The following is a 22194-nucleotide window of genomic DNA, read 5'->3' on the forward strand; positions in this document are numbered from 1 at the left end:
CCGCCCGGCCCCGCCGCGGTCCCGGCCCCCACCAGGCCGCAGGGCGGCGGCCGCCGAGCGGGGGGCAGCGGAGGGGCCGCGCGCGCTGCCGCCGCCCGCCCACCGGCCCCCGCCTCCGCCCCGCCTGGGGCTGGCAAACCCCCGCGCGGCTTGGCCCACCGCTACTTCTTGGGCCGACCCGCCTCGGTCGCTCCGCACGTGGGCACGGGAAATCTCCAGTGACTAGGAGTGTTTGTTAGTTGGGGGTGGGGAGGGGGTGGGGAGAGGCGAGAGGAGAGGAGAGCCAGGAGAGAGAGAGGAAGAGGAAGAAAGCCAGAGAAGCGAACCTGTAGGAAGAGGAAGGAAGCGGGCAAGAATCTGGTTACTTCCACGTTCTCCTTGTGTCTTTCTATACGGATTTCTCCTCAGAGGTGAGCCAGGCTTGTGAGGGGACAAGCCCTTGCCCTCCAGATGGCTCGGACTCTCCGTTTCCACTTTGGGTGTTTGAGCATGCCCTAGAAAAGAAATCTTGAGAACGTCTCTGTGGGATGTTGAGGGCCTCCATCTTGTAGGGTCACTGTTCCAAGTGTGGGGTATCCATACAGTCTAGTTGCCAGATAAAAGAAGGATACCTCGTGCAATTTGAGTATCAGATAAACAAGAATAATTTTTACTCGAAGTTATGTCCCATTCAATATTGTTTGTTTTGCTAAATCTGGTGACTGATTCAGTGTGTGTTTATGATTCTTCTAATTCAATTCTTGTCCAGACAGCAACTCTTTGAAGTAGGAAAATGGCTCCTGCACACTGTACCAACCACCAGGCCCAGTTTCCAGCCTTCCCTTTGTCCGGTCTGAATTTGGTGCAAGTTCAGCTTTAGGCCAAACTGTGAGGTGTTCTCTGGGGCAGTTGGCGGAGAGAGCTGCAATGGGGGGTGGAGATCAAGGGGGATGTAGTTTAGGTCACCTAAGATAGCAATTGGAATTTCCAGCTTGAGATAATACTAAGTGCTGTCTTCTCATTTAATGGAGGCATTTACAAGATTTGCTGTGAACATAAGAGTTAAATAGTAATCGCCTTTTGTAAGCAGCAGTTCTAACTGAGGTTTACATTTGGGATTAATAGTAAACTCCCCAGGCCTTACCAATAGAAGAATGTAGTTGCCCGAATAAACAATATTTTGATCAGGACTGAGCACCAAACCTCAGAGCACGTAGCCTTTTCCTAGCAAGGAGCATTTCCCAACTCTGAAGTAATTCGCAGTGTGCTGGAAAAACATTTTTTAAAAATGGATATCTTAGATACCATAAAAGGGAAAACAATTCTCTCTTTTTAAGTAATAAATACCATTTGTAGGAGAATTCCTTCAGTTTGCATTTCTGAATTATTTCTGATAATGTGAGGGTTACAGTGCTTGAGTGGTACCTACTGCCTGTAGTAAGGAAGAGTCTAATGGAACAATGTGGGTCTGGGGTTTACTGTCCTCCAAATGTTACACGTTCTTCTTGGTACGTAAAACTAAGAATGCATCCAGGTTATGGGGCTGGCCATTGAGACATGGAGTGGAAGGCCCCTCAGATGGTGGAATTCTGTTAGAGTTTCCCAGAGGCCATTGTTCCTTCAGCCTCCCCAACGAAAGGGGAGGAATACCCGAGGAATACTTTCTAGTTTCCTCTCTTTCCCATTCCGACCCCAACATCACAGGCTGGATTTCAGCGAGATACAGCATCTCGACAAAGACGGCCCTTTGACTAGGAATCTAAATGTGCTGAGAAGCACAGAAAACATGTTGTTGTTCTACTGGGAGGTCTCAAACGGCTCCAGGAGGACTCTCTTGGAAAGGCACCGGCCCTGGGTCTACTCCAAAAATGCTGCTCACTCTGCCCCCTGGTGCATGTGTGTGCGACTCATCCAGTCCGGAATTCCTTCCTCCCCACTTCCAGGCGATGTTGTGAGCAGCTTTTGGAAGATCCTGCCTTCCTGGGGCCAGTGAATGTTTCTCACTCAGTGGGTCGTGTGCTTAAAGTTGGGGAAACCAAAAACTTGGATTCCTTTCTAATTCATTCCTCCAACAAATAGTTGTTGATTTCCTACTGTGTCCACATCACTTTTCACCAAGCTGTCAAGGGAGTCAGGCTTGGGGTTGAATGTGGGGTGCTGAGTCACTGTGGGGAGTGATGTGGGCTAGGGGATGGCAAGGAGAGAGAATGGGCACACTGGAATTTAACAACAGTAAGGCCACTTTATGCCCAGTGTCTAGCAGTGTGTCTGGCACAAAGCTAATGCTCAGAAAGTTATTGTTGAATCTATTTGAAAATGAAATATTCTGGGTGATTAACTTTTTCTTATTATTCCTAACCTAACTCCTTTTCATTTCATTAAATATCAATCCCTCCTTAGTAACAATGTGTGCCAAAGAAAACCATTTTTTCCCTTGGGTGGTTAAAAACCTTGGAGCATCTCAGACTCATTTTCTGATCTTGGATTGGGTCTGCCTGGTAATGAGTCCTGTGGCAAGGCATTGTAGGAGACGGGCTGAGTGTGCACTGACAGAGGGACAGGCCTGGCTTTTTTTAAAGAAATCTCTTATGTGAGTTTCTTTGTCGAGATGCTGTATCTCACTAAAATTCAGCATATGATTTTGGGGGCAGGATGGGAAGGAGAGGAAAGCAATTAACTGGAAAATGGGTATTGCTTGGGAGCCCTGCTTATTAATGAACCCCTGGCAACATGCAGGAGGGTTAAGTTTGTGTGAGTGAAACAGATGGGCCTCTTCTCAGCTTTTGGCTAGGCGTGAGAACGTATCTGGGAGACACCCCCCCCCTTGTCAAATGCACAAGTCTGACTTCTCACGCTCCATGAAATTTTATAGACAGGTTTGCCCAGGGGTTGACATGAGAAACAATGCTACTGACTATTAAATTTTTTTAAACAATTAGATGTTTATTGAGTCTAGAATGTGAACACATTCCACAGTGCTGGATGTGGTGGGAGGCGGAGAGGAAGGAGAAGACTGTGTCTCTACCTGTTGGGAGCTTGTAGAGTTGTTGCAGATTCAAAGATAACACAAAACAATCAAGTGCCGTTATGAGACAAGGAATATAGAGAAGCCAGAGAATGGGTCTCGAGAGCCAGAAAGAGTTGGAAGGCGAGAAGGACTGATAGGGATAATAGTAAGGTACCAGGCACTATGCAAAACAGACTAAGGGGACTCTTTCTATAACCTTCGCTACAGCTCTGTGGTGGTCGTACTGTTTTTGTTCCCATTTTCTACATGAGAAAGCTGAGCCTTATAACATTTAACTTGCCCCAGGTCACTCGGGAAATTAATGGCAAAGCTGAGATGAAAACATTTGTACACAAGGCAAGGAGAATGGATGAAAATTGTAGTTTAGTAGGGGAAAAACAGCCTTTCCTCTCTCTCCTCTCCCCCCCCCCCCCGCCCCGCTTTCTTGAAAGTACGGTTGATAATTCCTACCTTTCGAGATTATTAGGTGGGATAAATGAGAGTGTTTGTGCACGTTCAGAACAGCCTGGTGTTCAGTGGGAAGTCAGACTGCATTAGGGAAAAGTGGGGGTGAGGACAGACATCCCAGCGAAGAGCGAGGAACGGGAACATGACTGATGGGAACAATGGGAAAGGGGATCTGATTTATAGAGGACATCAAAACCTAAAACAGAGGGTGGCAGTTGATGTGTCCATTACATACTTCAACGAAAGTGATGGTTTTCTGATTTTAAAAGTAGTATATACTCACAAATAGTTTGGGGAAAAAACCCGGGAAAGTAAAGAGATGACATAAAATAATTCCACCTTGTGGGGTGCCTGGGTGGCTCAGTCGTTAAGCGTCTGCCTTCAGCTCAGGGCGTGATCCCAGCGTTCTGGGATCGAGCCCCACATCGAGCCCCACATCGAACCCCACATCGAGCCCCACATTGGGCTCCCTGCTCGCTCAGTGGGGCGCCTGCTTCTCCCTTTCCCACTCCCCCTGCTTGTGTTCCCTCTCTCGCTGGCTGTCTCTCTCTGTCAAATGAATAAATAAAATCTTTAAAAAAAATAAATAATTCCACCTCTTGTACATAACCACATATAATCTTTTTTCTGTTATTTAACTTTGATCCTAACTTTATGAAATGTGTTATAAAACACAAAATTATGATCTTAACTCTATGAAATACAGTGTTCAAAAATGTATAATACATATATCTACTTATAATATTTTTTATACCGAGAACTAAGTTCTGTTTTTTTCACGCTTTTTGAGAACATTTTCCTCACCGCTAGATAATATTTTTTTAAATTAGTTAAAGTGAGAGAATATTAATAAAGTAGGAGTACCATAATATATTTGACAGTTTCTCTATTACTCGTTATTTATATTATTCCCAATCTTTCACTATTAAAAATAGCACTGAGATGAATATCCTTATTTGCATTTAAAAAATTTATTTCTTTAGGCTGAATTCCTAGAAATGGAGACACTGGGTCAAAAAATATAAGTGTTTTCAAGGCTCTTGATTCATTTGCCAAATGGCTTTCCAGAAAGGTTGAATCAATTTCTGTTCCCACCAGTAGTGTATGAGAGTGCCCATCTTAGGAAGCCCTTGCCAACAATGAGTTTTCCTTTTTAACTGATAATTTCATAGGAAAAAATAGTATCTTGTTTTACTTTGTATTTCTTAGATTATAAGTGAGGTGGAACCGTTTTTCCAGTTTATTGGCCGCTTGTATTTCTTCTTTCGTGCTTTTTCTCTTTGTTTTCCTGACCATTACTCTAGAACAGCACTGTCAAATAGAGACCTGATGTGAGTCATGTGCATAGGCTTTTCTAAAGTACAAACCTGAGTGTGACAGGGAGCAGGAAGTGGGAAAGAAGTAACAATGGCTTTGCCTTCTCCCAGTCTTCAGTTTTTCAATTTTAGATGAAATAATATGTCATCTTTTATGGAATTTCTCAGTTCAGTTTCAAAGATTTTGTATTTAGTAGCATTTCCTCCCAGACTTTAGAAATAGATTGGCAATCTTGGGTTTTAGTTTTTCTCCGCCCATGGATATATTAGCTCATGGGAAAGGTTGTATTAGAAATTCTTAATCAAACACCACATGTTTTACTCTGGGTGAATAATTTTGACCAGGAGTTGAGATCATGAGAGCTGTGTTTTAGGAGGATGCCGGACCTGACAAAACCATGTTTTGAAAGAGTTTGAGCTTGGAGGCCTGTAGACAGGCTGGGAAGTAGTTGCAACACGCAGGCCTGAGGCACAGAGACTCTTGATGGGATAGGGACACCAGGAATGGAGCAGGAAGTGTCTATCCACAAAACAATTCCTGCGAAACGCAACTTCGGGTCTTTGTAAAAAATTGGACATAGCCAATGAAAAGAGAGAGAAGAGCTGGCTTTAAATTTTTGCGTATGTGTTTTGGTGGATTAAAAAAATGGTATTGCCTCTGCAAAGAAACGGGAGGGTCGGAAATCTCACTGCCAGGAAAACGTTATTTTCATTCGGGGTATGCCGATTTGGAGGGAAACACTGTCAATCTGTGGAAGAAACTGAAGAATTAGCTTATTGAACATCCATTCAGTCTCTGTTCCAGCTAGTCCTGTATCGTAGGCACGAGAAAGCTAACCAAACAAACCTGTTTCTCTCAATCTCCTCGGCAGGGGAGCTGTATGCGCGTGTGACCTACATTCCGCCTTAGTTGCACCTTTGAGGTTTAATGGCAGAATTGAGTGCACAGGCTTGTGGGAGAGGTCACATTTGAGCTTGGATCAGTCATGATGTGCTGAGAATAATGGAGTGATAGGAGATGGGCTTCTCAAAGAGAAGAAAAAAAGTGCTGGTCGAATGTGTGGAGATTGTATTAAGGAGATGCTCTGAAAAACATGAAAGGGTTGATTTTGTGGGGCTGGTTGAGGCTGAGGGGCATAAAACTTTAAGGGCTGTATCGATTCAATGTTATATCTTTCTTCACTGGGAGCCAAAGCATACATGGCAAGGCTAACATCAGTATTTGCTTTGACTTTGCTATGACTTTTTGTAGTATGGCTTTGAGCAAGTTGCTTACAGCCTCTAAATTTTAGCTTCCTCATCTGTAAAATAAAGATCATCTTACATATCTAACACCATTTTTGCCAGAATTGAAGCACCTTCCAAAGTGAATATTTAATAGTATTTCCCCACCCCTATGAATCGGGCAGTGTGCTAGGTACTTAAGATACAAAGTTTAGTATGACAAGGCCCCTGCTCTCAAGAACTCATATTCTGTTGGGGGAGGGCAGAGTAGTCAACAGGAGTTACAATACAAATAAAGGCGGTGATGAAGGTCCACACAAGGTGCATCTCACCTTGGGTAGGGCTGGGGAGTTGCGGAGGAAATCAAAGAAGGATTCTCAGAGGAGAGTAGATCTGCTCTGGATCAGAGGGGTGAGTCTTAAGTGTTTAGCTAGAGAAAGCAGGGAAGTCATTTCTAGCCAATTGAGCAGCATGGACAATGGTGTAGAGACGTGAACACTTTTATCCAGCCTGGGGGAAGGACTAGTAACGTGTCTAGGTAGTCCGAGAGGAAGGGTCATGGTGATCTGAGCCTTCTGTTGCCCCTGGGACTTGCTCTGTCAGTTGACTCCTCCCTTCCAGTAGCTTCATGATCCCTTTACCTGGGTTACTTCTTATTGGCAAAACCTATAAACTCAAGTCTCCTCAGAGCTGAGATAATTTCCCTTGTTTGTCTGTTTCTCCATCTACTGTCCTTTTCTCTCTTTCCTTCCCTTTCACTCTTGGCCTCCAGTTCCTCCTCTCCTAACTCATTACTCAATCTCCCGTGCCCTGGATTCCCTGTCCACCCTTCTGTTAAACTGTTCTTACCACAGGTAAGATGGCTAACAGGTGGCCAGAGTCCATAGCCCCCTTTTCTGTTCTCTTCTTATTTGCCTTTATAATAGTTAGCCCTTTGCCACTTCTTCCTGAATCTTCTATCTCACTGTCCTTTCAGATCCTCTTGAGTCTTCTGTCACCTTTGCCAGTCCTTTTCTGCTGCCCAACCCTGAAGTTTAATGTTTCCTAGCATTCTTTTCTGAGATCCTTTTTTATTTATTTACTTTTTTTTTTTACAATCAACAACTCTCTCTGGGTAATGTCATTCACTCTTGAGGTTTCAGTTTACCACCACCCCCATTATTCTAGCGATTCCCAAACTCTTCTCTGTGGCCTCTGCCTCTTCCCTGGGGTTCTGAGTCACATTTCCCATCGCCTACTGAGGACTCCATTTTTCTGTCTCTCAGGCATCTCTAAGTGAATATAGCCCCATTCAAACTTATTACCTTTTCCAACAATCTTATTTCCTATATATGCTATATATACTTCCTATATATTCATTCCCATCTCAGTGTCCATACTTGAAACCTGGGAGTGGTCCTTACTCCCTCCTCTCTCCTCCACATCCAATCTGTCAACAAATATATTTATTTCTACTTTCTGCATATCTCATGAGTTTGTTCTCTCCTCGTCACTGTCGTCTCTGTTGGAGGTCCTAATCACTGTTCAGCTGATTGACTTTCTTTTTTTGGATCAGCTTTCTCATCGGTATCCTTTCTTTTCTTTTCACTCCACTCAAATCCATCCTTAAATATCTTTTAGAGTGATCATTCTAAACTACATTCATTCCAACGTGAGTGATGCAAATCATTCCTCATTCCTGATTGAAAATGTGTTTTCTGTTACCTAAAACAGTAGTTCTTGTTCTTTTTGCATGGAACCTTTTTCATGTTGAAACACCTGCTGGATGCCCACATGTTAGCTATACTTTTAGTGCCTGTTATTTGAGAAATGGCATAAACTAAATCTACTTCAAATTCAGCAACACATTTAAGTTTATTTTGTTATTAATAAATATAGCATTGACATACGTTGACCAATAATATATATTCAGAAACATAAGACATATTCCATCTGAAGGCCTTCCTACTAGTCAAGAACCACTACCTTAAAGATGATATCCAAATTGGTTAATGAGCTATATAAGGTACTTTAAACTGTTTTTTTTGGGGGGGGGGAGAAAAAGAGAGAGAGAGTGCAAGTGAGTGTGGTGGGGTGGGGGGAGAAGGGCAGAGGGAGAGGGAGAGAGAGAATCTTAAGCAGGCTCCATGCCCAGTGCAGAACTCAATGCGGACCTCAATTTTCTGACCCTGAGATCGTGACCTGAGCCAAAATCAAGAGTCGGATGCTCAACCAACTGAGCCACCCAGGCGCCCTGTGAAGTGATGTTTCTAGTCTCATCTCCAGTCACTTTGCTGTCCTTGCCTTCTTCTCACACCACGTTGGCCCCACAAGCTGCTCCTTTACCTCCCATTCCTCACTTACCACTTTTTCAGGAATGCCCTTCCTTCCCTTCCTCTGCCTAGAGCACCCTCACCTTAGCCTTCAAGACCTGACAAAAATGTCAGGAGAAACTTTTTTAGATTCCTCTTAGAGTTATTTGTTCTTCAGTGCAACTCCAAACGCTTGGTGCATCATCTCTAGCAAAGCACTTTATTATATATTATACCGGGATGATTTTTACATTTGTCTCGCTCACTAGCTTTTGGGCTCCCAGGTGGCAGAGTCTGGGTCTTATTTGTCTTTGTATCCTGGGCTCCCAGAATAGTGCTATGGTATGTGCTAGAGGTTGGTGGATTCATAGTGACTATTAGAATATCTTTGGCAACCTTAGAGCAGCATCCTGAAAGAAAAGCAAAATAGCCCAGCCCCGAGTGCCCAGCTCTTTCCTCGAAATTACCACTCTATGCAGGAACAAATAATGATCAATCTTATACTTATCCATAAACTTGTAGAAAGTTACAGCTATAAAAACCTGTAGCTGTCATCCAATATGAGCCCTTCACATTACAGACCGGGAAATCAGCATTGAGCCTTTCCTTTTCCAGATTTCAGCAACACTCTTTTCAGCTTTCTCCATATTCTAGTTCTTGATTCATTTTCTTTGGATCCTGACTTGTCTACATTCCTCCTAAATTGTTGGAATAAGTTGCTCGTTTACAGAGGTATAAAATTTGTTTTAGTCCCTAATATACGAATGCCTGCAATCCATAGATAATGTATATTTTTAAATGATATAGGCATTTTAATCTTCTTCCTGGCCAAGTTCTTCACCAGGCAGTATCTAAGGAGCAACAGCATTGGCGGATGTGAATTCAAACTGCATTTACTTCTCTTGCCCAGACTCCGAGGGAAGTGAATGGGCAGCAAAGTGCCAAAGGCAAGCAGCCAGAGGAAGAGCAGCGACCTGGATATTCAGCCTCTGGAAAAATGAAAATCCACTGGGGCCCACTCTCAATTCAGAGATTATAACCTGCCTGGTTTTTATAACCTCTGAGTGTCAAGCCTCAAATGCCAGGTGTCAAACTGGAGATGGGTATTTTTGTGGCAACGTGGATGTATTTTGTGTGGGGGAATGATTTGTATGGAACCATGAAGTAAGTGGCTTGAAGGAGAATGTGGAGAAAATTTGTCTTGGGCAAGAGGCTGAGCCACTGAAGTATCTTGAGGGCGCTGTGTATGACATGGAAAAAATTAGATCTTCTTCTGTTGTATCCAACTGACTACATGGTCACTTTGAGAACAGTAAAGTGGTAGTTATTCTTGAAGAAGTGTGCAGAAGGAAATTTAGCAAAAGGAGGTTACAACCTAGGACTTCTAAAGCGTCTGCCCAAGATCTAAAATAGATTCCTGCCACTCTGTGGAGGAAAAGCCTGGACATCTCTCTGAATTTAAATGAGGTATTACTGTTAGCCATTAAAAACGAAAATCCTCCTACATCTAGTAGCCTGTGGGTGTGCAAGTGTCCTTACTAATCTGTATTCCATCTTTTGGCAGGTAAAAGTGACCTGAACTCATCTATTTATACTTTATACAAATTTCTAACTCTAGGGATAGAAATTGTCAGGCTCCCAAATTCAAGTCAAGGGAAGTTAGAATCCTCATTGTTTACAAAGCTTGTCCATCAAATGAAGCTGGTGTTAATTAACTCTGGCATCCCTAAGTTCATTTTGCATATTCAAAGGTTGCTATGAAGGCCGGGTCTTAAATAACAAATGCACAGACCGCACCATTAAGCAGAATGCAGGCATCGCATATTTTTCCTTGTGTTGCTTCTGTTACCAATCAAACTTGCAGATGTGAGACTAGAGCATTTCTGACAGTAAGTCCCACAAAAAGATGCTGTTCATTTATGTTGGCAATGGGCAGTACTATTCTAAGAAGGCAGCTGTGCATGGCAGAGCTCACTACTATAGCTCAAAATCTGTCCTTTCTTAACACTTGCAGGGCATTGGGTTATGGCATTCAGAAGGAAATGGAACAGATAGAAGGGTACATTGAGAAACAGCAGTTAACATGCTATGACTTGTAAAATCCTTTATGTGCAGTACAATGTTTTCAGTTATTAAATGAACATAATTTAAAGAGCAACTTGCTTGTCATCTTTGGTACTGTTGTATATTCTTACCATATTAGTCAGTTTTAACTTTTTGTAGACAGTTTTCAACTAGTGCAGACCAATAGCAGTTCATGGATATAGTTAAATCTAAAACAAAAGGTTTACATGCTATTTTAGAAATTTTAGTGAGCATATTCCAGGTTATATTAAGTTCAACAAATACCCTATGTAAACAGAATATTCTGGATATAAAGTAAGCCAGCAATGCAATATCTGAAAAGTTGGTCTTCTTTTTTCACCCGACAATTTTCTGGGCTACACAACTGCAAGTTCATTTTGAGGGGATTCGGAGACACCCAGGGAAGTGCCTGTGGACGCAGCTCAGGAGCACACTGACCTACTGGGACAAGAACGGCTTTGTCCGGGCTCACGTGACCAAAAAATTCACACAGGCTGTAATGATAGACATACCTTCTTCCTTTTGATTATTGGCAGGATGCCTACTGTAAACCGACAGCAGGCTGGGTGCTGCGCAGAGTTGGGGGGTGAGAAGGAAAGGAGAAGGTAACAGAGCAGTTTTTCCTCTTTTTCCCCAGTGGTACACAATGTGTATTTATTTATGCCATAGGTCACTGGGCAAATATCCAGCTATCTTTATGTACACTGAAATCAACTTCTTTGTCAGTGCTTCTGGAATAAAATACTACTAGCATCCAGAGCCATAGCTATACATAACATGTTTTTGTCTTTGCATATATGCTAGAGTCTAATGAGCCTAACTCATTCCATGATATCGATGTAAGCACATAGTTATAGCTGCATCTTAGGGCCTTAAAATAGAGATTTGGGTTTGGAACTGAGAGCTTTCTTTCTTTTCTTTTCTTTTTTTTAATTCTTCCTTTTCAGATTATTCCCTTTTTTCCTATTCTGCTTTAGACCAGACACTTCTAAAAGAGTCTGTACCTTGAACAGACTGGGCATTGTTGGGAATACACACTGCCTTTCCATAGAAATCCTGTCCATGAGTCAGAAAGCAAACACCAGGCCTGTTGTATTGATTCTATGATGTGGGTTACTAATGCAACACCTGATGTGTGTGAGCTGGCCAAGAGTTGCTCCCCCAAGAGTTGCTGGGCAGAATGCTGGGAGGGTTGGAGCTAATTGGAAGTACAACCCATGACTGTTCGGGAAATGCGAAGTCGTGCCATTTCAGAGCCAGGCCTTTCCCTTCTGTTTCTCAGTAAGGATGCTGTTTTCTTAATAGTGCCCATGGCTTTATTGCAGTCAGTGGAAGACAAGAGGCCATTTGCTTCCTGCACATCAATCACTATGGACCTGAGCTCTCAGGGTATGTTCATCAAGAGGCAGGCTGCACAAGCCTTGCTGCTAAATTCTTGGAGAGCACTCAAGTCAGCTAACTGCAAGAGTCCAGTTAATCAGACTCTATGGTGGATAGAGGTGTGAAGAAAAACCCAAATGTCCTCAAATGATCAAGCAAGATGGATTGCTTGTCTGTCGTTGTCTGTGGTGTCATGGGCCTGCTATAAGCCCGAGGTTGGGTCTGTGGTGTCATGGGCCTGCTATAAGCCCGAGGTTGGGTCTGTGGTGTCATGGGCCTGCTATAAGCCCGAGGTTGGCAAACTCTAGCCTCCAGCCTCATTTTGTACAACCCACAAACTAAAAATGACTTTTACATTTTTAAAGCATTGTTAAAACAACAACAACAACAACAAACTAAAAGCAGAGAATAGGGGACAGAGAGTGTATGCGGTCCATGAAACCTGAAATATTTACTATCTGGCCTTCTGCGGAAAAAATGTCTAAGCTGCGAAGGCGTGATAATGAGAAGTTCTGCATTTCTAGCTGCCACGTCACTTCGCTCCCCTTCACGGTCCATCTGTGTTGTCAGTCAGCCCAGGGGAGGACTCTGGCTGACTTAAGAGACCCTGAGAACCATGTGCGGCTTTGAGATTCCTGCACCACTCTCCGGTGGGCCTTACTGCAGTCCAAGGCTGCCACGCCTGGTGCTCAGGAGGTAATTGGGTGGAGAAAAATTAGATTGAAGATGGATTAGAACAGTCCCCTCTAACTTCCCAGCCCATGACAGGCCTGCCAAAGCTGCCCAGCTTCTCAGCGAGCACATGCCTTTATCAGATCTTTTGAGCCATTCGATACTTGGGTGATTTTCTTCCAGTACCCTTCTTCAAGAGCTGGCCCACCTCCAGCAGTTTGGGAAGATAAGATTCTAAATTAATTCCTAAAGTTTCTGGTTTGATAGAGACTCCTGTCAATCTGGGTTCTTTCTCTTTGTTCTTTGAGCTGAATCCCAGGAGAGTCATGAGTGTTTCTCCTGCTGCAGCTGTGTGTGAATGTTGCCGGTGAGGTCTGCTGATGTGCCCCTAGGTTGATTATCAGGAGTGGGGCTGGGGAGGGGCTACATCCTTCATCTTTCATCCTACTTTCTCTTTGGGCCAAACATTCTCTTCCTGAAGGACCACGAATCCCAAGGCTAGGTATCCCTCACGTGAACAGACTGAGTTAAAAACCTGGGATTCCAAGAAGCTTCCAGGTTGGCATCCATCACCATTTCCCTGTGACTCTCATCTCCCCCCTTATCCTCTTTGATGTTGCCCTGGTTCAGGCCTTCATCATCTCTCACTAAGACCAGAGTGGTGGCCTCATCACTGGTGACTCAAATCCAAGTCCACCTCAGCCTACTCTGCACCCTGCTTCCGGGGAACTAAAAACCTGGCTGTGTGTTTCCATTGCCTACACAATAAAAGTTCAATGCTCTTAAGGCATCTTGAGATCTGCCTACTTTTCTAGTGATCTGCCTACTTCCTTACCTTACCTCCCATTTGCATCTGTTTTTTAACCGTGGTTACAGGCATGTCGCTCCTTAGCAGATCGTCTCACACACCTACGCCTTTAATGCGGTGACACCCACCATCTGAAATGCCCCCCCTGCTCTTTCCCCAAGGTACTTCCCTAATATCGAATCATCTTTCAACTTGGAGGTCAGGCTTCATGTTAAGGATTGAATTGCATCCTCCCCAAAAGATGCTGAAGTCCTATAACTGTAAATGTGACCATATTTGGAAATAGGGTTTTTGTAGCCAGTCAAGTAAAGATGGAGTCAGTAGGGCAGGCCCAATCCAAAATGACTGGCACCTTCTAAAAAGAGTAAATTTGGACACAGATAGACTTGCATAGAGTGAGGACAATGTGAAGACACTGGGAGAATGCCATTTATAAGCCAAGGAATGACAGGCTATCAGAAGCAAGGAGAGAGGCCTGAAACCAATTCTCCCTCACAGCCCTCAGAATGAACCCTTGATCTTGGACTTTTAGTCTCCAGTACTCTAAGAGAATAAATTTCTGTTGGTTAAGCCACACAGTGTGTGGTACTTTGTTAAGGCAGCCCTAGCAAACAAATACAGGTCATTTTTACTGTAGAGCCTTTCTTGATTCACTTAAAGTCAAAATGGACTTTTGTGTGCCCCACCTTATTCTACATATATCCCATTATGCCAGCAGCCATACGCAATAAAGCAGTGCATTCAAGTTATAATGCACATGCGAATCACCTAGTAATCCTGTGAAAAGGCAGATTCTGTTTCCTTAGGCCTGGGTTGGGGCCTGAGATACTGAATTTCTAGCAAGTTCCCAGGTGATACCAATGCTGCTGGTCCACAGGCCATACTCTGAGTGCCAAGGCTTTGGGACACTAGTTAACATGCCTGTCCATGATGCTGTATGATGCCTGAGGGCAAGATCCATGTCTTTGAATACCTAGTACTTGATGCACTGCTGGGAATATGACAGGCACGTAATAAATGTTGGTTGAATGGTTGATGAACAGAGGAGCAAATGAATCTATGTTATTAGAATCATGCCTTGGTATTGAAGGATTCATGATCATTCCCAAGATATGTTGGACATACAGTAACTGCACTGCCAAATGTCTCATCGCTTTCCCACCCTTCACCAGTTTTACTCGTTTGAAACTCAGAGAGAAAAGCCGCTCCTATCACACACGAGGAAATACATTCTGGAAGGCCACCGTGGTGGCAGGGAGGTGTATTGCTCATTTTTCAACCGTATTTAAGTCAGCTCTTTAACACTGTTTGGCAAAAGTCACCCCTTTCCTCCATGCGCCCTCCACTTCTACTCTTTGTGTAACTGCCCAGAGGCTGGTCACTGAGAGCCCGAGGATGGGCAGCTAATGTATATGACTAAGCTCCTGGTAGGAATCCCGCTCTGTGCTCTTAAGAGAGCTCCTTGAAGTAGGTGTTATGATCCCTATTTACAGACAGAAGACTGAGGCTGGGGAAGAAGTCGTTTGTCCAAAACTGTCCAACTCGTGGGTGACAGAAGCAGGAGTCAAACAGATTTAACTTCAGTATCTGTGTCTTTTCCATTGCCGGTGTTCTAACCAATGGCACTGTTGCACTGTCTCTGCTGCCTTCAGTCCTCCCGGCAGAAAATGGAAAGCAGTAACTCTTCCTCTCCAGCTCAGAGGTGATTACTCAGCTGCTTTCTAGGCTCTTCCAATTCTGGTAGTCACAGAGATGTCGCGTTTTCCTGGCATCTTCAAGAAACAGGATGTTTCTTCCTGTAAGTGATTCTTTCCTTTCAATTTAAAAAATTGTTTTAACAATTTGGGATAGAATAATTCTGGCATATGGTACACTAGTTTTGCCTTCTTAAAGAAGATCTTACTTAATGCCTCAGGGCCATTGTTAAGGATTGTCATTCCTAACACTGTGCTGAAATTTATTCATATTTTCAAATACTACTGAAAATAGTGAACTGTTTGCCGCTACATTAAGTGGTGTCAGACTCAATATTTTTTTTTTTTTTAAAGATTTTTTATTTATTTATTTGACAGAGATAGAGACAGCCAGTGAGAGAGGGAACACAAGCAGGGGGAGTGGGAGAGGAAGAAGCAGGCTCATAGCGGAAGAGCCTGATGTGGGGCTCGATCCCATAACGCCGGGATCACGCCCTGAGCCAAAGGCAGGCGCTTAACCGCTGTGCCACCCAGGCGCCCCAGACTCAATATTTTTAAAAAGATTTTATTTTTAAGTAATCTCTACACCCAGTGTGGGGCTCAAACTCACAACCCCAAGATCAAGAGCCTCATGCTCTACCGACTGAGCCAGACACGTGCCCCAGACTCAATATTTTTTGAGACAACAGTTCTTTTGTAGTTTTTTTTTCTATTCCTCCCTTAACCTAAAGACTATCAGTTATTCCTTTTTGCTGCTGTCAGTGAATCTGCTTCTACTACCTTGTTTTTCACTTGTTAATTCAATTCTCAAGGGTGGGAAGAATTGATATGCAAGCTTGTTAGAAATTCATGCAAAGTAAAAAGTAGGCCATGAACATCTAAAACATTTCCTTCTGAGTTAGTGTAAGAGATTAATTGCCTTTAAATAGATGTTTTTGTTCTTCCAGAAGTTTCTGTGAATTTTCTGGCTCTGATCATTATATTTTCAAGTTAAGGTCTTTTCAAAAATGATATCTATTAAGGTGCAGTGGTGTTGTACAACATATTAGCTTTAGACTCCCTCTTAATAAAACAGTTAATAACAGCAAAAACTCCCTAATCTGCAACAACGCAAAAGGAGAAGACATTCGGAATTAATTTTTAAAAATCTTATTTAAAGCATTGTTAAAAAATTATGTGGTTCTCTTGCTTTCTGAATCAAAAAGTGACTCACATTAGCTGCTGAGAAAGTGCTGGATGTATTCTGTTGAGTAGACAACAGTATTCATTTGGCTTTAAACAGTATGTCCAAACCATTGTCTTAAGTAATTTAAAACTAACGCTATAATCCTTCAGGGTATTAGCCCCTGTAAAATCATTTCTAAATAGTAAAAAAATAAACTCTAGTGTCAACCAGGTTGGATTATTGCAAATTCCTCATTAATAGAGTCTAACTTTTCTATATATTTTCCTTCCTTCCTTCCTTCCTTCCTTCCTTCCTTCCTTCCTTCCTTCCTTCTTCCTTTTAACTGCTAAAGTGTCGTCTCAATGACCTTTTGACATTTCACAATTAAGGTTTTCCCATACCTTTGGGAAGCAATTTTGAAACTGAAAGATAATTTTATTTATACCTACTTATTTAAGTATATGCTAAAGCTTCTTATTTTGAAAACTGAGAAGAGAACAAAAGAAGAACAAGCAAAGACGAAGAGGAAAAAAAGAAGCAATTGGTCAAAATTCAATATGGTGTATATATAGCAGGGTGGGGGCCAGAGGACAGGCCCTGCTCTGATTCCCTGGAATATTCGGGTGTAATGAATGAAGGCACAGCCCCAGAAGACAGCCTATTCCTTCTTGTGACTTTACAGACCAATGACCCTTAGGTTCATCTGAAAAATCAACATTTGAAAAGTCAATGTGACTTATCTAAGAAGAAATCAGTACCAGCAAATTAGTTCTTTTAAACATACAAACAAGCCGTACGGGTTGTTTTTCAGCGTGGGTTTTTCATTCCAAATAGCTAGCTTTGAATAGAGAGGTGTACTACAAACTAAAAGTACATTCATCTCAGATAATGCAACAAGTTTCAGTTCTAACAGGATTTCCTGGCGTAACAGAAGCTTTCCCTAACAAAATAATTGTAGTCTAGAGAAAACAAGGACATTAGGCTTTAAATGTCTCTTTTCTTACTTTTTATTCTTTTGCCATAAAAGCACAGGGGCTTTTTCCTTGTTTTAAAAAGTTTTTATGATTAATGAGATGGGCTATAACATGGAGGCAAAACATGCTGCTTACAGAAATTTACAGCTTACCAGCCAGAACCATGTTTGTTAGGGCAAAAAGCCTTCATAAAATAATTATGAATTGAAATAGTTAACTTCAGTTTTTGTTGATCATGTAGAAAAATTAAGGGCCATTTTTAGGGCAATAATAGTACCATCAAAAAATAAAAGAAAGAAAGAAAGGACATTTTTGTAAGATGTATGTTCACACAATCTAAACAAATTCTAAAAGAAATATAACCACCTAGGTGCCAATTACATACTTTCCAAAAGTTCAGTTGTTTTTAACCATTATTTTACCAACCTTATTTTTTCTTATTTTAATTTAGAAAAAAGACTACTACCCTACAGTGCTTCAAAGAGTAGGAAAGTCTCGATCAACAATCTTTAAGCTTTTTGCTCCAACACATCAAAAGCCTTTAACTATCACTTTGTCCCCCAGTTAGTGAGATGGTCTTCTTTTCTTGCTCAAAAGGGTCTAGACTGCTCCCTGACTGTGGGAGAGAAAATGTACATTGTATTTGTCTATGCCTACAATTCCCACATCTTCCCAAGTCGGAAGCGTCTTAATCAGAAACCAACAAGAAAAAAAGGAAGATCAAGATGTCAGACTCTCCATAGTTCGTGACAACTCCATGATGGTTTCTTTCTAACTAGAAAAGATTTTTTAGGAAGATACTTTTTTTTTTTTTAACTTTCTCTTCTCTATATATTATTGAAGCTCAAGTTTGTGTACAAATTACCTTGTGTTGATTTACCAAGTTCCTCATTGTTTTCAAAACCGCTTCTCAAAGAAGCCTAGACCTTTTTTTTTTTTTTTTGCAGCATTTACAAATAGATTTGAATTGAAGTTTTAATTAAAAAGCCAGGATAAGGGGGGCACCTAGGTGGCTCAGTTGGTTAATCATCCAACTCTTGATTTCAGCTGAGGTTGTGATCTCAGGGTCCTGGGATAAGAGCCCCGTGCCTGGCTCTGTGCTCAACACCGAGTCTGCTTGTCCCTCTCTCTCTGCTCCTCCCCCTGCTCTCTCTCTCTCTCTCAAATAAATAATAAATACAATCTTTTTTTAAAAAAAAAGTCAGGATAAGGAAAAACCAGTATTATCACAGAGTCCATTTTGCAGGTGGACAATGAGGACAGTATGTGAGAGACAAGAATTACTGATGGTTCTAAAAACCATCTGTGAGAGGGCTCCTATCCGGTTAGTTACTCATGTAACTCAGATGTTTGCTTTTGATGCGCTCTGTATCCGTGATGTTGGAAAATTAGTGTAAGGTTCATTGATGCTGTATGCTTGGGTTACCTATTTGTCCAACCATTAAAAAAAATAAACCTTCTGAACATGTGCTGAACTCTTCCTCAGCCTTGTGTTTTATTATGAGAAATGAACTTCAAATGCTTTTGGCCAAGGTAAAATAAGTTTGGCTTCAATACCATGCCAGACATTTTTTTCTTAAGTTTGCAAGACTGGTGGACTTCTCCTTCTTGGAATCCAGGGTCGTGTGTGTGTGTGTGTGTGTGTGTGTGTGTGTGTGTGTGTGTTGTTTTTAAGTAAATGCTGAGATATTTAAGTAAGTGTTTATTGTGGGTTTTTTTTTTTAAGATTTTATTTGTTTATTTATTTGACAGAGAGAGACAGCGAGAGAGAAAGCACAAGCAGAAGGAGCAGCAGAGGGAGAGGGAGAAGCAGGCTGTCCACTGAGCAGGGAGCCCAATGTGGGGCTCGATCCCAGGCTCTGGGATCATGACCTGAGCGAAAGGCAGAAGCTTAACAACTGAGCCACACAGGTACCCCCAGGTAAGTGTTTTTAAGTGAATTTGATTCTTTATTTTATTTTTAATTTTATTTATTTATTTTAAGTAATATCTACACCTAGCCTGGGGCTTGAAATCACAATCCCAAGATCAGAAGTCACATTCTCCTCCGACTGAGCCAGCCAGGCACCCCTGATTCTTTATTTTAAACAACCTTAACTTCCCTCTTAAAATTGAGTTTATGGATGAGAAACTCCTGGTTTCAATGTTCCAATGACCCAACTTTCTCATTACTCCTACTGCAACCCCAAAAAACCCCAGAGTCTTTCCTCAAGAGAGGATGCTCATGCCAATTCTACTGTCCTTGCTGGTCTTCCTTCATCTGTGAGGCAACACACATTTCATGCGGTGCCAAAGGGGACAGACTGTTTCCCTTTCATACTCAAGCACCTCACCCATGTTCAACGTAGAAATGGATTTTGTCTTGCTGTGAGAATCCTGTTTGTTCGAACTGGGTGTTCGGTTAGCTTTTTGTGGTAAGGGAAAAGCATTTCAACAATCCCTACCCTACTGTTGGAAAATACACCTCACCCTGGTCTGTTATCTTCTTTTTGTGTAGAGTGAGGTAAAGAAATGATTTATCCTCTCAACTTGCACGCTCTGCATTGTCTCGCTGACTTCCCTTCCAGGCTCTCCGTGGGATTTGAGAATTTATATTTCCTTGCTTTTGTTTGCTGATTGTATAAAGGATTTTTATCTTCTTGTTTCAAGTTAACTCTCACCAGCTAGGATTTCCTTTCTTTAGGTAACACTTTGTCCCCTAAGCATTTTTTTTTTAGCTTTTTCTTGAGTTTGTTCACATTCCATTTCACTCTTATTTTGTTTCTTTTTTCATGTATAATTTAAGAAGGCATTGCTTTTCAACTCTATTGTCTTTCCTTTTTTTCCTCCTTATTTATTTCTTTGGAATGGCAAACTATTGCACCTCTCTCTCTCTCACTATTATTTAAAATGACCTAAAAGGTGAAGTACAATATCCACCCCAAAAGGCTCCTTTTTTGTTTGTTTGTTTCTAAAAGCACCACCAATCAGAATTTACACTCACTCTGAATAGCCGTTCTCAAATTAGAATCACCTATTGTCATTCACCTCGTGTCACTTGTCCTTGGGGTATAAGTTTAGCTCTGTTCAGGTGAAATAGAGGGAACAAAAGAACAAAGACCATTGCTCTCCCTATTGCCACATACCTAATCACTAGCAGACAAAGACAGCATAACAAACGCTTCAGGCCTAGGACTTAAGTGTTTCACACCAGGGTGTGTGTGAGGAGTACATATTAATTTCTGTAAGAACAAAGAAAACTGATGAATTTCATAGAAGACCAAAGAAATAACACTGCAAGTTTAATTTAATTTGAATAAAGTATGGCAGAAGCTATATTTTATAAGATATTTCCTAAATTGCAGTTGATGGCTCACATTTTTTAAAAAACAATATTTAACAATAAAATTCCAAGTCAATGAAATAGGAATAGAGCCTTAGAAGTTCCTGTAAGCAAATTTGGTTTGTAGTTAGTTAATTCAATCGTTTTTAAAAGTTTTTCTCTTAAATAACATGATTTTTAAAATGTAAGCAGTTAGTGGTAGCATTAGTTTGATTCAGGTTTATTATAGGTATAAAGTAAAAGAAATAATAGATACTATGGTTTAAGGTGGCACTGAAAAAGTCTGGCTCTAAAAATTTCTGTTTGGAAAAGCAGCAAACAGAAATCAAACTAAATCATCAGCATATTGAAATATTAACTCTGCCTCCTTAGAGAATCAGCAGCAGCTGGAGAAAAATGCATTGTCCCAGGACACATAGGACATCATCTTATGAAGTGACTCCTGGTGTGCAGTAGGGAGAAAAGGTCAGACAGAGATAGAGTTTTAAGCTCAGCAAAGGTTTATCTGACTTCCTCTGGCCCCTTGTTGCAGAATTCCTAGCTTTCATGGTTGTATCAAGGTATTTTCTGTATATATACTGTTGAGGTCTTTTATTATCATCAAAATATACCTTTAACAATGTGCAAGAGGATTTTCAGGGCAGTGACTCTGCATGCAGCTGTAATGGTGGATACATGTCACTACGCATTTGTCCACCTGCATAGAATGTACAATACCGAGAGTGAACTGTGATGTAAACTGTGGTCTTTGGGTGATTATGATGTGTCAGTGGACATTCATCAATTGTAACAAACGTGCAACCCTGGTGGGGGATGCTGATAATGGACGAGCGTGGGTGGGGGGTGGACAGGATGTGTATGGGAAATCTCTGTACCTTATGCTCAGTTTTGCTGCGAAGCTAAAACTGCTCTAAAAAATAAACGTATTTTTAAAAAAATGTGTACAGCAGAGACCTCCCCACCTCCACGGCCTCCCCCCTCTAGGCATTTCAGTTCAGCTTTTCAAATGCTTTGGAGTGACAAAGTGCACCAGCAGCCTCGAGACGTATCCTGTATCGAATATGATCATAGAGTTTATCAACTACCTAAGGCACTTGCAAGAGTGAAGGGACCGCCCTTAATAATCATATAGGGCTAACTGACCCCTGAGACTATTTCAGAAAAGCAGGATGTATGATCACTGTACTTAATATGCCACTGTTTACCAGCATTTTTAGATTATGAAACTAATGTAGCAACGTAACAAAAAGTTTGAAAACTAGGGGAAAAAGCATAATTGCACTCGGTAGTTTTGGATTCTCTTCCAATGTTTCCCACATTTCTTTTTTACAATTGCAATTACTAATGTGTATGTGATTTTGTACCCTGTGGTTTTCTCTTACTGTTAGGTCATAAACACTTTTTTCATGTTGCTGGTTTTCAATATTATTTTAACATAGATCTTGGTATTCCAAGCAGATGTACTTACCGTTATTTAGGTATGTCTTGCCATATACTTTTTTAGCTGCATATGAAGTAAGCCCTTGCTACTCAGTGTGGCCTGCGGGCTGATAGCATGGGTACCTGTGAGTTTAATAGGAATGCAGAATTGCAAGCCCCACCCCAGACCCACTGAACCCGCCTTTTCAGAAGGTCTCCCAAGTGACGCACATCATATTTTGAGAAGCATGGAGTTAGTCTACTTATAAATAATGCTGCTGTGAACATCTTCATGCACATGTATTTTGCTTGTGGATGGTTTAGTTATGTTCAATTTCCAGAAGTGAGATTATGAGTTCAAAAGGCTTGCACATTTTTACGCTTGCCAGA

At 41.7% G+C, this 22194-nt stretch overlaps 1 long non-coding RNA gene across 1 annotated transcript in view; it reads left to right on the top strand.

Moving 5' to 3' along the window:
- The first annotated feature begins 271 nt into the window (after nucleotides 1-271).
- The window catches only part of LOC148110078 (uncharacterized), a 46503-nt gene continuing 24580 nt past the window's right edge, over nucleotides 272-22194 (top strand). The window contains exons 1-2 of the long non-coding RNA XR_015724497.1: nucleotides 272-410; nucleotides 18816-18984. This is a non-coding gene — a long non-coding RNA (uncharacterized LOC148110078). The remainder of the gene's footprint in view (nucleotides 411-18815; nucleotides 18985-22194) is intronic.

The sequence above is a fragment of the Ursus americanus genome, chromosome 5 (assembly GCF_024610735.1).
Source record: "Ursus americanus isolate L20-20 chromosome 5, mUrsAme1.1.p, whole genome shotgun sequence".
Classification (NCBI taxonomy): Eukaryota; Metazoa; Chordata; class Mammalia; order Carnivora; family Ursidae; genus Ursus; species Ursus americanus.